This window comes from Rhipicephalus sanguineus, chromosome 1 (genome assembly GCF_013339695.2).
Source record: "Rhipicephalus sanguineus isolate Rsan-2018 chromosome 1, BIME_Rsan_1.4, whole genome shotgun sequence".
NCBI lineage: Eukaryota > Metazoa > Arthropoda > Arachnida > Ixodida > Ixodidae > Rhipicephalus > Rhipicephalus sanguineus.
The window spans coordinates 306754113-306770307 of NC_051176.1; the positions used below are offsets into that span (position 1 = coordinate 306754113).

The following is a 16195-nucleotide window of genomic DNA, read 5'->3' on the forward strand; positions in this document are numbered from 1 at the left end:
AACGAAGAAAAGACAACTCTGGAGACCATGCGGGCCGGTTAGCTTCTTCTGAACGGCATATGCTGGCGTAGAGAACAAACATGTAGGAGATTCGGGGTTTCCGTTCTAGTTTATTAACATTCTTTTTCAAGCAGTTATGGTTGAGTACAATGATTGAAATATTCAGTGACAATTATAGCGGTTACATCAAGAACAAAAATACAATGAACAGTGAATGAGACGTAAAGACAGATATTTTCGCGCAGAATGTGAGTAAACAATGAAAGGAAAAGATAGGTGCATACAAAAAAGAAAAATAAATAATTAAAAGTAAGAATCAGCGAACAGTCAAATGAAATTTATGTACACATGAGGGACCTCCCTTGATGTTTCACGCCCACTCTTGCAGGCGTACTGGATCCGTAGAAGCTCTGAATGAGAATCGATGCCTTTTCATTGCACGAGTTCTTTTGCATAACGTCATGGAACAGGTTGTTTTTTTCTTTTTAGGCATGGTGTGTTGGAGAGGCTAGAACGATTTGCAGTCGCACGCGAGCATGCACGAACCTCTCAAGACGCAGCTCGGAATGAAACTGCAACAACCACAAAAGTTCCAGGGTCGGATCTAAGAGGAACAGGGTACCGGTGCCCTTACCCCCTCCCTCCTTTAATTTCCGACGACCGTAGCGGCGGCCGCTACGAGTGCCTGCACCCTAAAGCTTTACTGCACCCTAGAGTTACTGCAAATGTTATTTTTAGGTGGCGGAGTTGCGCATCCGTTTTCGAAACGCCGCTAGCAATCGTGCACTGCGGAGAAGCTGATGCGCAGGCCGCCGCCGCTGCAGCGAACCGGTTTGTACTCCCGTGCCACAGTCCCGATTTCGTAAAGGGACGCTTTTCACCAATACGAAGCAGCGCCGCATGTCCCTTGTGTCCTTGTCTATTAGGCACCGTGGAACGCCGCACAGAAGCCTTCGCGGTAGGGATGTCCGAATAGCAAATTTTAGGTTCGAAGCGAACAGTTACGTCGAATAATTTTGAATCGAATAGTTCGAATAGTATGTATCACACATTATATAAAAAATTAGCATAAATATTGTCGAGGCCCAACTAACCTCCACAGCGTTTTTTTTTTAATTGGAACGAGGCATGTACGACTGTCATTCTTTTTGCTGCAAGTAAACGCTACTAAACTAAGCGCTACGCAGCGCTACTAAACGCTACGTTTAGTAGCGTTTAGTAGCATCAAACAGTAGCAGGATTTCAATTTCAGTAAGATATGCAAGTGATAACCGATAAAATACGTCACACTTTAAAAATTACTATACATATACCATATTATAACATATGAGCCCGTATAACAAGCTTTTGAACTTAAAAAATGATCAGAGGCGTAGCCAAGGGGAGGGTTAACGTTGGGGGTTTCAACCCCCCCCCCCCCAAAATTTTTCAATTTTACTTGCGCATATATACACGCACACATACAAACACACGCATGGACATACATAACGTATAATTGAACCCCCCCCCCTGAAAAAGATTTCTGGCTACGCCCCTGAAAATGATTAATCTATGTCGGAGTAATATGTTAATTTAACCTTGATGTGGGGCTTCGCGGCATTGCGCAATTTTGTTGGTTAGGTGTTTTCACGGCATAGCACTTGCAGGCTGCAGTGAAACCACCTTCACAGGTGGGTTACATGCCGTCCAATATACGCCTATTCGTTCATAATGAATACTTTGAAATTTCGGAACCTTAAATTCGTGTCGAAGCGAATTCGAATACTGTAATATTCCTTCAAACATTCCTAGTGCTTGAATATTCGCACATGCCTACTTCGCGGCAAACAGACGCAGACAGTCTGCCAGTATGTCAGGACGGCAGCAAAATATTGTTTACCCTCGTTGCTCGCGACGGTAACATGCACAAAACAACAAATTTAACCACTCTCGGTTGACCTGAAAAAAAAGGTTAAAGATAAACCGCTCACATAGAGAACAGTGGTAGTTGCACGCTCCCCAGGCCTTCTGTAAACGCATCGTGCCTGAAGAAAAAAGATTACAGTTTCACCGCAAGCGCGAAGCAATGAATGCGAAGGCAACAAATTGTAATGTTATACGAAGGAAGGCTGGCAGCTAACTCTTTTGGATCCGATCTCGCGTAACTATACAAAACGTTGGTGCAAGAGAATACGGCCGCTCCAGGGAGAGGTGCGCTTTTCGCAGTCTCTTGGCGTTGAGAGCGCGCGTAAAAGAGTATACGAGCCGTTTGCTGATGCCTGCGAGATAGCGAGCGCGCAAGCGATCGTGAAAGCGCTTTTAGGATCAAAGATCGCAGTTGCTGCTCAAGCACCCTCCCCTCCCCCTCCCCCGCATCCCTCCATGCTGGTTCAAGACGGGCGGGGCGTTTCGTTTCTGCTTGGGCAGCATTTGACGGCTGGTCTAACACGCGAGGGGATGTTATCGCATGCGCCCTCCGAGCGACGCAGATAGGCCGGCTCGTTTGATCTCTGCTTCAGTCGCGATCGTCGCCCCTGCTCGCGAGCTTTTACCCGCGGGTAGAACCTACGATGCGCGGCGGGATGTTATCAATTTGGACTTTATACGGAACATGACGGTGACGCCGACGGCAAAAACCCGTCGAGAGTGCCCATATAATTGCTATCGCAATAAAAGTAGCCCTGTGACGGTCTTTGGTTGGAAAATACCTTAACAGCGCAGTCAACTTTAGGACTTTTCAACTTTAGGACCTTTAGAACTTTCTTTTTTGTTTGGACTTTAGAACACTCTCTCCCTAACTAAAAAGAAAGCAATATGTCCGTTGAAGTTACGAACATGTACTCCCTATTTCCATATAATGAGAGCCATCTGTAAGTTCTACGTAGGTCTTGTTCGTGGATCTGAAGGAATCTAAAGGACAGTTTTTGCAGTGTAGCTGAACTTCATATTTCCCGTTAGTGTTCGTTTTTCCCTAACTGGCTTTGTGTATCAGACGCCCAAGCAGGCAGAGAATGATCAAGAACATCGACCTCACTGTCGGCCATGCCGTCGGCTTCAATAAGGCGGTAAGCTACAACCAGACTTCCCTATATATATATATACACGATGCAACATTCAACCCACGGACGTCGCCGCTTCCAGAGCCCCTGGCTGCGCGCGCGTTTTTGACGAACTTCTGGGCCCGATCCACCCGATCGTTCAAACTACAGTGTTCTAGAAGTGTTCGCAGCGTCACCTTAGAGTCACTTAGAGCCAGAGGTAGCCAATGCAGTAACTCTACGTCACCTGAAACTTTCCGGCGGGTTGAAGGGCGCGGCTAGCTCACGTTGCTGTTTTGTGCGCAAGAAAAGTCTGAATTACGGTGCGCAACACACGAAACTTCTTTTCATGCAACTTTTCTGTGAGTTGTGAAATAAAGTGCTGTCGTTGTGACCAATTTACAGAGGGTGGGCGACATTTTAAGCGGCTATGATGAATATGAATGCTCCTGCGTGTGGGGCGTTCAAGTTTTTTTTTTTTTTTGTACTGCTGGTCGATACGATTTTCAATGCCTTTCGCCACTGTAGCGATTCTAGCGACTTCACTCCCGCCTTTCGAGCCCCACTATGCCGAATATAAACAATGCCTCATTTTTTATTTATTTGCTTTCGCATGAGCTGGTCTCTGCGACTAACCTACTTGCTGTTTTTTTTTTTTGCGAATCAATAATCGGCGGTATCACTTGGCTTTGTATTAAATGTATCCGCACGGTAATCTTAATTGTTTTTATTTGCAGACGTAGATCGTACAAGGTTACCAAAACTGGTTGGACTCGTAGGCGATATATATTGGTACATGCGGGTCCAATGAAAAAAAAAATACCTATACATAGGTATTATGAGTACAAACAAGTAACATACATTACGTGCGTACATTTTTATTACACCGCAGAATTGCCCCACCAAAATAACACTCGACAGCGTCACGTGCTGACAAACTAATCCTATTTACACGATACCCTGCCTATGTATGCGCAAATGCTGGCCATATCACAATAGGGATTAACAATGCATGCATGGTCACTCGTGATAAAACAATAAACTGCCGATGACAACCGTCGATCTAACTGGAGCATCTCAAAGGAGCCCAGTCCCCGTGGGCCTCCCCCTCTTCGTAATTACTTCAATCATCCCCCCTAAATCTCTCTTTTTTTGTACATCGATCTCTATCCAGCCTGTTTCATCTGGCAGTAGTTCTGTGCTTAGGACTTCGATAGCGAAACAAGCAGCCAGAGTTCTTTATCATTTTTTAGAAGTACCCTGACGGCTTTACCAAAGCACGAGTAAGGTTTTGCTGTCACCGCCCTCGTATTTTCTTGCTTTTATTGTTATCGCACTTGACTTTGCGCGGTCACTCTTAGCTTCGATGGGTCCAGCTGTTTTTTTGTTGTCAAACGCTGCCGCAGAAATTTCTCTGCACGTACGCTGCATGCTCTATGTGCACGACCGCCGGAGACTGTAAAAAGCGCATCCCTCTCGTCTAGATGCAGCGGCGGGCCGTCTTTGAGACAGTTGCAGTGTACGGATAGACACAGATGCCGCTCCTTCAGAAAAACAATCATACATAAGTGCAGCAAAGCTGCTCGCGTGGTGCCGACAAAGGTCCTTCAAACGAATGAATGGTGGGAACATGCGTTGCAGGGCATGCACGAATGGAAACAGTAGCTTCTACTACTTGGGTCAGCTTTAAAATAGCATAAAATGCTCAACCCCATTCTCCCTCGATTTTTTTTTTGATGTCTTGTTGTGTCATTGTGGTGGCCCTCTCCCCGCCTCCAACCCCGCGTTTGTTGATCCCCCCCCCCCCCCGGAATTACAGCGTAACCAGCGTAACCCCGACCAAGAGGACGCGCTTCACACCCCGCAAGAGAAGTTTTCAGGAGAAACTGGCGGCAAGGCCCCTGGCGGGCGCCCAAGCAGTCGACGCGGAGAGGGCCGTGGAGGCGCGGCGCAGAGGTACGGCAGTGAGCCCACTGTCCAATTCTAGTATACTGTAGTTCAAACGAAGGCGCCTGTCCTCCGGTTTCAGTTTGTGGCGGAAAAGCAGGGAGGCAAAACTTTCTTTAGTAGGTTGGACGACGACAGAGAATCAACACGTCCGCTTGGTTTGAACGCATCACGAAGACTGCTTTGTTTGTTCACTATTTACAGTGCTCTCGTAGAGAGGCAAAATGAAAAGGAAAAAAAAGAAATACAGAAATACAAGCACAGTCAAAAGATTTTCTCTGCACCCCGCAAGTGCAACAAACTTGAAGAACAGAGGGAGAAAACGCTTTCCCTGTGTTGGGTGACGCTCCCTGTGGCTTTCAGTGTTCTTTGACGGGGTGGGCGCGCGGGTCGTAAAACGACGAATGTCAAGGACGTTCCCCGCTCTTCCTGTAATCGTCGCCGCCTTCAACCTCCATGGTTGCAACCCCGAAAATGCGTCCCCCGGGTTGCCCCTCTTCCTCCTTTTCGCCGCGGGGTCTTCCAATTAAAGCTGCTTCGAAGTGGGGGGCTGCTTCCCAATATTCGACAAATACGACATCACTTGTCAGTCGTTCGGCAGTTTCAGCCTGCACGCGTCCACAGAAGTGCTGCCAGCACTGCACAGTAACTGGCCGCGCAACCTTCTTGGCGTAATGTGCTTGCGACTTTCAACTGGACTGGGAAGATGCCGCACAAGCGGCAGAGTTCACTGAGCTCGTTCTTTCTGCCGAACTCCAAGCGACCTTCTTCGGAAGACAATGTCACCAAAAACACTGATGAGGTGAGCCTTTTATGTTATTGATCATTGATTATAATTTTGTTGTTTGGGTAACCTTAGTGCAACATACAAGGATTTTTATTCTGATTAAAAAAGGGGGAAGTGACAGTTACTTGAATGTCGCCTTGAAAGCCCAAAACGGCTTGCATTCATTAGACAGGTGGATAACTACAACGTTACGTTAAACAACTAACAGAAATCTGCTAGATAACTTTTAAATCAATGGTTTCGTGAACTAAGTTGCAACTACAGCTTCAATGGAGCTATTATTAGGACTACCCTAATTTATACAATTCGCTAAAAAGCAAGGAATGTTTGGTGGTTTCATCCACCGGTTCCAGGATCACGCACCGAAGTAATTAATGCCATTTAGAAGAGTGATTTAGACGCTTCGGCCAACTCTTCATTACCTTAGAATAATAACAGAGAGACGAACTAGTGAGCCACAAGCGGAGTTTGTGGTGTCTTGACTTCTCTCTTGTTTTCGTGCTTGCACGCCCAGTCATTTTAGCATGCATTGTCATCGCCTTGGAGTTTATAGAAGCGCACGCACAGAAGTGACATGTTATCAAGGCATTGAGTCCAGTGACGAGCTACCCGAAAACTCTTCTACGCACCATCTACATGACTTTCCTAGCGCGGTTCTTGAATCACGCGAGAAACCTCGAAACTTTGTAATGTTCAACCTCCCAGCTTTCCTGCAATATGTCAGCAGGCGAAATTTTCCCCACGCGCGATCTCCAGGCTGGTGGCTAACTTTCGGACAGTCTGTTTATTCATGAACAAAAGTGTTTACAATCAACGAACACGTCGCCGTGAGAATTTTTCGAAACGCTGCTGTAATAGCTTAGTTACACGTGTTTGATGATACAAAAAAGGCCATCGCTCGTTTCTCTCTTTCCTTCGTTCATCAGCTCCTCTCACCTCTCAACACCTTCTCGACTGCTATGGAAAGAGAGGGCGCGCAGCTACGTGTAGCCGCGCGTCCTCTCACTCCATGGGGAAAGGGCGCGGCGCCGAGCCCACACGCCACGAGCTGACGCGTTGTGAGAGTTCCGTTTGGGCCGCTGAAGTGAAAGGTTGTCTCCTTCGCGCTCCGCGACTTCGAACGCGAACTTTACGCTTCCCTCAGCGGCCGCCCGGCCGCTTGGCCCCACGATTCCTGAGTGGACGAGCGAGGCCATGCCTCGGAAGAACTCTGGCAAGAACATGAAGAAGGCCGGCAAGGACCAGAGATCCCTCCAACAACAGGAGGAGATTTCCGAGCGCCAGACCGTTCCTGCCATCGATGACCGGCCTCTGGAGAAGGCCAAGGAAGCGCTACCACGCTCCCAGGCCACTTCGGAGCCTCCCGCCACCACTGCGGCACCCCCTAAGCCTGCCTGCAACACCTCGGCACCTGCTGCCCCTGCTGCTGCTGCTGTTACCGCACCTGCCGCTCCTCGCTATGCCGCGAAGCCTCATCTGCGCTCGCGCTCGGGCACCCGAGTGGGATGCGAGGCCCTCCGGCTTGACTGTAATCCATGGGCACTACAAATTGCAGCCCAACGGAAAAAACAGGAAGACGAAGAGTACCAGAACTTCGAAGCCTGGCTAGCTCGTAAGCGTGCCACACAGCGTGCTGCAATCCACGCGGCACATGCAAACACATGCACGAGCTCGGCACAAACACCGACTGCGAGCCCCAACCAGTTGGAGCAGCAGGCGGTGACAACCATCGGAGATTGGCTGCTCAACAAGGCCAAGGATGCAGCACCAGTTACCGCCGACCTTCCCGAACCAGCAGCAGCTACCACGCCAGTCAACACAGACGCGCCGTCTAGTTCACATGCCGCGACGTCGGAAGACGAAGCCATGGACGCCACGGCGACCTCGCGTAAGCGGGGACGCGAGGAAGACGCAGCGGAAGGCCCGCGGAAGCAAGCGAGCACACACGCAACAGCGGCAACCACAACAACAACAGCTGCAGCAGCACCTGCCGCCTCCCCCTCCATGCGGGACGACGCGGCGAGCCTGACAGCAACTCCTACAGCCCTCCTCCCACAGGTGGCCTCCGCCGGCTAGAGTGCCTCGATGTCCTCCTCGCCCGGGCGAGGAGGGGCGGGGAGGAGATCGAGGCACTCTACCGCCGGCACCGTGGCTGCGCCCCCTGCGGCTCCAGTGCAAAGGAGAAAGAAAAACAAGCGGAAAGCTCGCCCCAAGCGCCGGCTCCCGGTGCGCGAGTACGAGACATCCGCAGCAGAGGCCCCGACTGTTCCCAGGCCACTCAACACCACGGTCGCCGTGCCGCGCCCGTGTCCAGGCCCCCTGCCAGCCGAGGACGACTTCGTCACCGTCGTCTCCAAGGCAGCACAGCGGAGAGCCAGGGCACTCGAGGCCGCGGCTGTTGCGATCGATCCTGCCATGGTAGGGACAGCCCTGTTCCGTCCCTCAGCCCCTGGCGGTTCTTTCAGCGGATCGCCGCGTCTGACACTCGCGGCGGCGCTCGCTAAGCGGCCCGGTGTGTCGGCGGTGCGCGTCAACCACCGTCTAAACATCGTGGCCGCGGACGCGTCGACGCCGACGTGTTTGTCGGAACTCCTCGCCATCAGGGAGCTCGGCGGCGTCCCTGTCACTGCCAGGGAGCCCGCGGATCGTCGCTCCAGCACCGGCTTCGTCTACGGCGTGGACGGTGACCTGACGAACGCGGAGCTACTCGCGGGCATCACATCGGCGGTCCCAGTGCTCTCGGCAACGAGGGAGGGAGCCTCGGTGAAGCTACGATTCGCCGAACCGCTCCCACCTGAACGAGTCGTGCTGCTCGGCCTGCGGTTGCGGGTGCGACATGTGAGGCCGCGACCACGCCAGTGCCAGCAGTGCGGTCGCTTCGGCCACGTTGCCGAGGCATGCCAGCGCAAGGGAGCGTGCATCCGCTGCGGCCGCCAACACCTGGAGGCGGAGAGCTGCAAGCCCCGCTGCGTCAACTGCGGCGGGGCCCATGCAGCTGACACGCCCACCTGTCCTCGCTGGCAGGAGGAAAGGAGAGTGGCCACGCTCATGGCCGCCACTCCAACGCCGCTCTCGAGAAGGGCGGTCAAGGCCGCAGTACGCGAGGAGTCCCGTGAGGTGCGCTCCTACGCTGCTGCGTTCAAGAACAAACTTCTCGAGGGCAACACCACGGATCCCAGCCTGCAGCGCCCATCTCCTGCGCCACGCCGATCCCTCCTGCCAACGGCGAGCTCCCCCAGGTCGAGCCTGCCTGCTGCCCCACCCGCTGCGCCTGCCGAGGACCCGCGGGACACCCTCATCACAAACCTGCTGGCCACACTGCAGGCTGTGATGCAATTCCTTCCTGAGGAGCACCCGCTGCGAGCCACCTGCCTCCAGGCGATCGGCACGCGGTCCAGTGCCCCCGGGAGCGAGTAGACTCTCCCCTACACGTCGGGACATCCTCCTGAGGAAGCCCGGCACCGTCTGCTGCGGCGGACTACAACCTCGGCTGCGGCACTCAACCGCTACAGCCTCAGCTCCACGCCAACTTTGCCACGCCCGCGCCTGCTGCGCTTTCACCCCTTTCCTCTTTCTTCTCTTCTTTTTCTCCCACTTCCCCCTACCCCCTAAGGCACTGCGCCGTGCTCCCTATTGGGCTGCAGAAATTAGGTGCCTTTTTCCTTTTCCTTTCGAATCACTACATACGCGTTGTAACGCGTACGGTGGGTTTAGGGCTTTAGGAACCATGCACCCTCGCAACGTGAAGGCTCAGAGTTGCGTATTTGCGAAGAAAAAAAATATTAAAAAGCGCATACTTCAATCTAAACATCCCATGATGGCATGATGCACTCTTCGTGTTTATTCGGACATCAAGCAGGAAGTGATGTAACACAGAACGAACCGTCCAAGGGCGTCGCTTCATGGCTCCTTCAGTCAACCGCTCCCGCGGTGAGAAAGCAAGGAGAAGGCTTTATGTGTATCATCATCATCATCATCATCATCAGCCTGTCTACGCCCACTGCAGGGCAAAGGCCTCTCCCATGTTCCGCCAATCAACCCGGTCCTGTGCTTTCTGTTGCCACGTTATACCTGCAAACTTCTTAATCTCATCTACCCACCTAATTTTCTGTCTTCCCCTCACGCGTTTGCCCTCTCTTGGAATCCAGTCAGTTACCCTTAATGACCACCGGTTATCCTGCCGACGTGCTACGTGGCCGGCCCATATCCATTTCTTCTTCTTAATTTCAACTATGATATCCTTAACCCCCGTTTGTTCCCTGACCCACGCTGCTCTCTTCCTGTCTCTTAAGGTTACACCTATCATTTTCCTTTCCATCGCTCGCTGCGTCGTCCTCAATTTAAGTTGAACCCTCTTTGTAAGTCTCCAGGTTTCTGCTCCGTAGGTAAGTACCGGTAAGATGCAGCTGTTATATACCTTCCTCTTGAGAGATAGTGGTAGACTACCATTCATGATTTGATAATGCTTGCCGAATGAGCCCCATCCCATCCTTATTCTTCTAGTTATTTCACTCTCATGGTTCGGCTCCGCGGTTACTACCTCATCTTGATCCATAAGAAAGGGGACGTCAAGGACCTGAAAAATTACAGGCCCATCAGCTTACTGTCCGTTGTCTACAAGCTATTCACAAAAGTAATTGCTAACAGAATTAATACGACATTAGAGTTTAATCAACCAAGGGACCAGGCAGGATTTCGTACAGGCTTCTCAACAATAGACCATATTCATACTATCAATCAGGTGATAGAAAAATGCGCGGAATACAACCAACCCCTATACATAGCCTTCATAGATTACGAGAAGGCATTTGATTCGGTGGAGACATCAGCAGTCATGCAAGCACTGCGGAATCAGGGCATCGACGAAGCCTATATAAACATAATGGAAGAAATCTACAGCGCATCCACAGCCACTATAGTCCTTCATAAAGAAAGCGACAGAATCCCAATAAAGAAGGGCGTACGACAGGGAGACACGATCTCTCCAATGCTATTCACCGCGTGTTTACAGGAGGTTTTCAGGGCCCTAGATTGGGAAGAATTAGGGATAAGAGTTAATGGAGAGTATCTCAGTAACCTGCGCTTCGCTGATGACATTGCATCGATAAGTAACGCGGGAGACGAATTACAGCTCATGATTACTGAACTGGATACGGAAAGTAGAAGAGTAGGTCTGAAAATTAATATGCATAAAACTACAGTAATGTGGAACAATCTTGGCAGAGAACAGCGCTTCGCGATAGGTGGCGAGACGCTGGAAGTTGTAAAGGAGTACGTCTACTTATGTGTATACCGGGCTCTAATTTTGTTATGCAAACATAAGCTGCGCAACGAGTTCTTGATATCTGTAAAAATATTTTGTGTATGCACCTGATGAAAGGGACATGAAAGTGACTTCGGTCACCTCTAACTTTCTTTGTCATATGCTGTTTCGGAGAGAACGAGGCGAGGGGGAATAGTGTGGGGTAGGAGGAAGCGCATATTTGAAGTGATACTAAACGGAATTTTTACAGCGATATTTTCAGCAAAAAAAAAAGATTGGGGGCAGAAATCGGTAGACACAACCTTCATTTCAGGAAGAAACTAGCGGAAAATAATGATTTTATTACGTTTTTCACAAACTAGCGTCCGGCGGCCGCGATGTGAACTAGAGGAAGTGAAGTTTAACATCACTAGAAACGGGAGTGCCAACAATGCTAGCCGTTGCGCGTGTCTCGCAGCCCGCTTAAGCTCCCACTACGTTTCCTAGAACCACTACGAACGGAACCGGTAGCGGGCAATGCTCCCGCGTAGGGTAAAGCTCCTAAAAGTGGGGCACGTCCTAGCCATGTCCTAGCGTAAGGGGAAAGAGGCGCAGAAAGGGAAGTAGCAGGACAGGCAAACGTGCTCCCTGCATCTGCCGCGGTGACTTTGACGTCACGGCTCGCTTTGACGTGCAGCCGCCGCACGCTCACAGTCCTCTATAGATACAGCCATTTGTTCAAAAACATGTGAAATAAATTCTATCTCTCGGAACAGTAGGTTCTCCGAGTAGAATTTTTATGTTCTCGTCATTTTTTTCCTATTTTTGTTTACTATCCCATTCAGAGGCTTGTTCACACAGCAGAAATATTTTTTCGCGTTCAAATTTTTGCCAGGCATAGCGTGACCCCATAATTAAGCAATTGGTGCAATAAACATTATGGACGTTGAGGTTGTCTTAAACGTAGCTCTTATATGCGCTATAGCGAGTATAAATATGCAACATACAGGTGATTATGTTGTTTGCTTCTGCCAGGACTTTTTCGGTTGTTGTGAGTATAGTATGCATACCCCTGGGTGCTTCACCTGCGAAGTTTTTGAGGAAGGGGGTGTCTGACTCAACCTGTGAAGTGGAGAAAGGCTGGAGGAGGGGATTGTTGTGGTTGCGGTTCAGATGAGCATTCACGCTTGCTTCAAAATCAAATTAAGATAACTGAAAGCTAACGTCCGCCAGTTATAAACGGCCAGAAGTGCCCTTGCACGCATAGGACAATCAAACAATACAAACATCTCGAGGTTTCAATTTTGGTGTCAGTGTTCCTTTAACGTTTGTTTCATATCCAGTGTGTAGATTCATCGAATACTCATCGGCTGTTTGGAACTGTGTTGTAGAAACTAGTTCAAAACGTTGTATGAGACTCATTCGTCGCGCAGTGCAGATTGTCAAGAGCATTGCAATAACGCGATATATGAATATTTGTGTGTTTTCTTTTTGTTTTATTGTAAAGTTTTCATTTTTGTGTAAAATAAAATGCACATTTCTAATAATCAAGATGGCTGCCATGCAAAGTCCGGGACCCCCCTGTTGTTTTGCTGGATTTACGCCACTGGACACAAATGCCGACACCTCCAGCGCTGATTTCGGGACATGACGACGGACACGAGCAGTGGTGCAGAAACAGTAACGTCACTTCCGATTTATGTTTGTTTATAGACGGCTGCGAAATTACTGCTTTAGTGGACACAGGTGCAGACAATTCAGTTATGAGTAGAGAGCTTGCGACAAAACTGAAAAAAATGCTGACTCCTTCTACAGGACCACAAGTGCGAACGGCAGGAGGACACATGATCAACCCAGCCGGCAGGTGCACTTCTAGAATTGGAATACGTGGCTTCACGTACGTCGCCAGCTTCATTGTCCTGTCGGAATGCTGAAGGGATTTAATTATTGGAATGGACTTTTTGCAGGCGAACGGTGCAGTGACAAACTTGCAGGAAGTGTCCGTGTCCTTCTCCACGAAGCGCGCCATTGCGACATTCGAATGTGAAGAGCAATACGATGCGCTCCAGATTGTGGACGACGACGTCACGGTACCCCCAAAATCCAGTATAGCTGTCACCGTAAGAAGCAACGTATTTAGCGACTACGAAGCAATGGCGGACAGTAACACTGGGCTTCTCCTCGAAAAATGGATCTGTAGGCAAGAGGTCTTGTTCGGCTGCGTGATGGGTGCGCGAATGTCTTTTTAACTAATTTTGGAAACGAGGAACACCATATTGCGAAGGGAACCATCATCGCCCGCCTGAGCGATTACGTTGAGATTACAGACATGGGCCCTTCTGATATCGCACCACTCAATTCTGAAAACGTAAACTGCATACTCGCATCCATCCGCATCGACACAGCCCTATCACCGGACCAGAAGCGGCAAATCGAGAGCCTTGTACGAAAATTTGCCTCCTGTTTCTCAACGTCACCAAAAGTCCAGAGGACATCTATCGCCAAACACCGCATCATAGTCGAGAACTCAGTGGGGCCTATTTACCAGCACCCCTACCTAGTGTCACCAAAAGAGAAGGAGGTCATCAGGAGCCAAGTTGAAGAAATGCTCAGAGACGACGTCATACAACCGTCAGCCAGCCCGTGGGCGTCGCCTGTGGTGCTAGTAAAGAAGGACCACACTTTGCGCTTTTGCATAGATTACAGAAAGTTGAACGTCGTCACGAAGCGGGATGTCTATCCGCTCCCAAGGATCCATGACACCCTTGACAGATTACGGGATGCCAAATTCTTTTCCTCTTTGGACCTCAAGAGTGGATACTGGCAGACAGAGGTGGACGAAAGAGACCGCGAGAAAACAGCGTTCGTCACTCCAGATGGGCTGTACGAGTTCAAGGTACTCCCGTTCGGGCTCTATTCCGCACCTGCCACGTTTGGGCGGGTGATGGACACATCCGGGTTAAAATGGCAGTCCTGTCTTGTTTATCTCGACGACGTCGTAATCTTTTCGACCACCTTCGATCAGCATGTGGAACGACTACGTACTGTTCTCAAAGCTATTAGTTCAGCAGGGCTAATAAAGCCACAAAAGCGCCATTTTGGTTTGCGCGAACTCCTTTTCCTGGGCCATGTGGTTAGTTCTGAAGGCATCCGCTCTGACCCTGAGAAGAATGCAGTAGTAGGCAAGTTCCCAAGACCCACGGATAAAAAGGCTGTCAGGCGATTCTCAGGGCTTTGCACCTATTACAGACGCTTCGTCAAAAAATATTCCAAGATTGCCGGACCACTAACACGTCTGACAAATGATGTGCCTTTCGTCTGGATGAGTGAGCAAGATGCTGCATTCAATGAACTACGGCGCCGGCTTCGAAATGACCCGGTTCTTGCACACTTTGATCATGAAGCGGAGATATACATATACATGGACGCAAGCAATTTCGGACTCGGCGCGTCCTCGTTCTGTGGTAAAATGGAGAGGGGCGAGTGATCGCTTACGCTAGCCGCACTCTTTCGAAGGTGGAAACTAACTATTCCGCGACAGAAAAAGAATGTCTCGCGGTGATTTGGGCCATAGGAAAATTCCGACCATACTTATACGGTAGACCATTTCGAGCAGTGAGCGACCATCACTCGCTGTGCTGGTTCGCAAACCTCAAGGACCCGTCTGGGCGACTTGCAAGATAGAGCCTGAGGCTGAAAGAGAACGACGTAAGGGTCGTATACAAGTCTGGCCGGAAGCACAGTGACGCTGACTGCTTGTCACGAGCACTTGTCGAATCTGCGCCTCTGGAAGATGCAGGTGACTGTCCGTTTCTTGGAGCCGTCAGCACATCAGAAGTGGCTGAACATCAGCAGTCTCGCGCCGATTTTCTTCTTCTCATCAGATATCTGCAAGGACACCCTGTCCGCGTCCCACGAGTTTTCACACGGAGTTTGTCATCGTATGTGATATAGAAATAACGTCCTGTACAAGAGGACTTTTGAGCACAGCACCGAGAAATTCCTACTTGTCGTCCCTTCGCACTTGCGACCCGAAATCTTGGAAGCCTGTCACGATCACCCCTCATCAGGACACCTCGGAGTGAGTCGAACATTCGCTCGCATACGTGCCAAGTACTACTGGCCAAAATTGTTGAATTCGGTACAGCATTATGTCAGAACTTGTAGGGATTGCCAACGACGCAAGACGCCTCTACTAAAAACAGCCGGCCTCCTTCACCCAATAGAACCCCCAGAGGCCCCGTTCGAACTAGTAGGAATGGATCTGCTTGGTCCATTTCCGACATCTTCATTAGGAAAAAGAGGGATTGTAGTAGCGACGGATTACTTAACCCGATATGCCGAGACAGCTTCTCTGATCAGGGGGACAGCCATCGAAGTAGCAGAATTCTTCGTCACCTCTATAGTACTACGGCATGATGCCCCTAAAGTTATTACAGACCGAGGAACTGCATTTACAGCCTATTTGACGCAGTCCATTATGAAGCTTACCCACACCTTCAACAGGAAAACAACTCCTTACCACCCGCAAACAAATGGGCTACCGGAGCGTCTCAACAGAACACTGACCGATATGTTGTCAATTTACGTAGACTTAGAACACCGTACATGGGACAGGATACTACCGTATGCCACATTCGCTTATAATACCGCATTGCAGGAGACTACTCAAGTGACGCCCTTTCAGCTTGTTTATGACCAAACAGTCACCACGACTCTGGATGATATGCTGCCCGTCAGCGACAATGCTGAACACAAACCTGACATCAGCGATTTTCCCGAGAGGGCTGAAGAAGCACGTCAGCTGGCATGACACCGCATTCCACAACAGCAGCGCATCGATGCGGACCGATGCAACTTAAGGCGAAGAGAAGTAGAGTATGCACCAGGTGACAGAGTATGGATATGGACTCCCGTATGAAGCCCTGGCCTCTCCGAAAAGCTTTTCCGTCGTTATTTCGGTCTTTACAGAGTGCTCCACCGAATTAGCCCCTTCAACTGCGAGGTTACGCCAGAAGGACAAGTGAGTTCATGACGATGCCGACGTCGCACAGAAACTGTTAATGTGATCAGAATGAAGCCTTACTACGACCGGCAGTGAGCATTCTCTACTTTGTGTCGAATACCACTATCACCGACGCAGATAACGGATAACACCGTGTCAACAACCTCGCCGCCATACGCATCGGGACGATGCGTTTG

General features: G+C 50.0%; 1 protein-coding gene across 3 annotated transcripts in view; it reads right to left on the minus strand.

Moving 5' to 3' along the window:
- LOC119379406 (probable sodium/potassium/calcium exchanger CG1090) overlaps positions 1-16195 on the minus strand; it is a 527113-nt gene that overhangs the window by 238427 nt on the left and 272491 nt on the right. The gene's annotated exons all lie outside the window — the stretch shown is intronic.